This window comes from Alligator sinensis, unplaced genomic scaffold, assembly GCF_000455745.1.
Source record: "Alligator sinensis unplaced genomic scaffold, ASM45574v1 scaffold325_1, whole genome shotgun sequence".
Taxonomy (NCBI): Eukaryota; Metazoa; Chordata; order Crocodylia; family Alligatoridae; genus Alligator; species Alligator sinensis.
This window is the reverse complement of record NW_005842118.1, coordinates 615,207-615,762: the sequence shown is the minus strand read 5'-3', so window position 1 is coordinate 615,762 and position 556 is coordinate 615,207. Positions and strand designations below refer to the sequence as shown.

The 556-nt window shown below is 52.9% G+C and overlaps 1 protein-coding gene across 1 annotated transcript in view; it reads left to right on the top strand.

Moving 5' to 3' along the window:
- CTNNA3 (catenin alpha 3) overlaps window positions 1-556 on the top strand; it is a 1,539,787-nt gene that overhangs the window by 1,482,346 nt on the left and 56,885 nt on the right.

The following is a 556-nucleotide window of genomic DNA, read 5'->3' as shown; positions in this document are numbered from 1 at the left end:
CATTTTCACGCAGCAGGAGTGACACTGCGTTAATCATCTTCCCTTTGTCCCACTCGGAGCCTGCCCACTCCTTTCCGACTCCCTCTTCCCCTTTCAGCGAGAAGCAGCCGCTGATGCATCCCGTCTCCGCTCCGCCCGCTTGGTGATAAACGATGTGGGCCCATAATTCATCCGCGTTATCTGTGCGGCACCCCGCACTGCACCAGGGGCAGTTCTTAATTAATATCAACTCCATCACATCTCCCCTCGATCCTGTTCGTGACACCATGTTGTGAATCAGAGCAGCCGCTGGCAGCCGCCTGACTCACACCGGAGTGTTTAGATTAAGAGCTCGGCAGGCGGGTAGTGATGGATGGAGTGGAATTAACCAGGCACAGACGCGTGTAGGTTACAGGAGTTTGTTTACTTACATCGCCTAGATAGTGATGGACGACGCAGGCGAGCCTTTGTTCCGTTACAGCTTCGGTTACAGAGTTGAGTATACGCATATAACTTCGGTTACAGAGTTGAGTACACGCACGCAGTTAGGTTACGATGAGATGATGACGGACGTGGT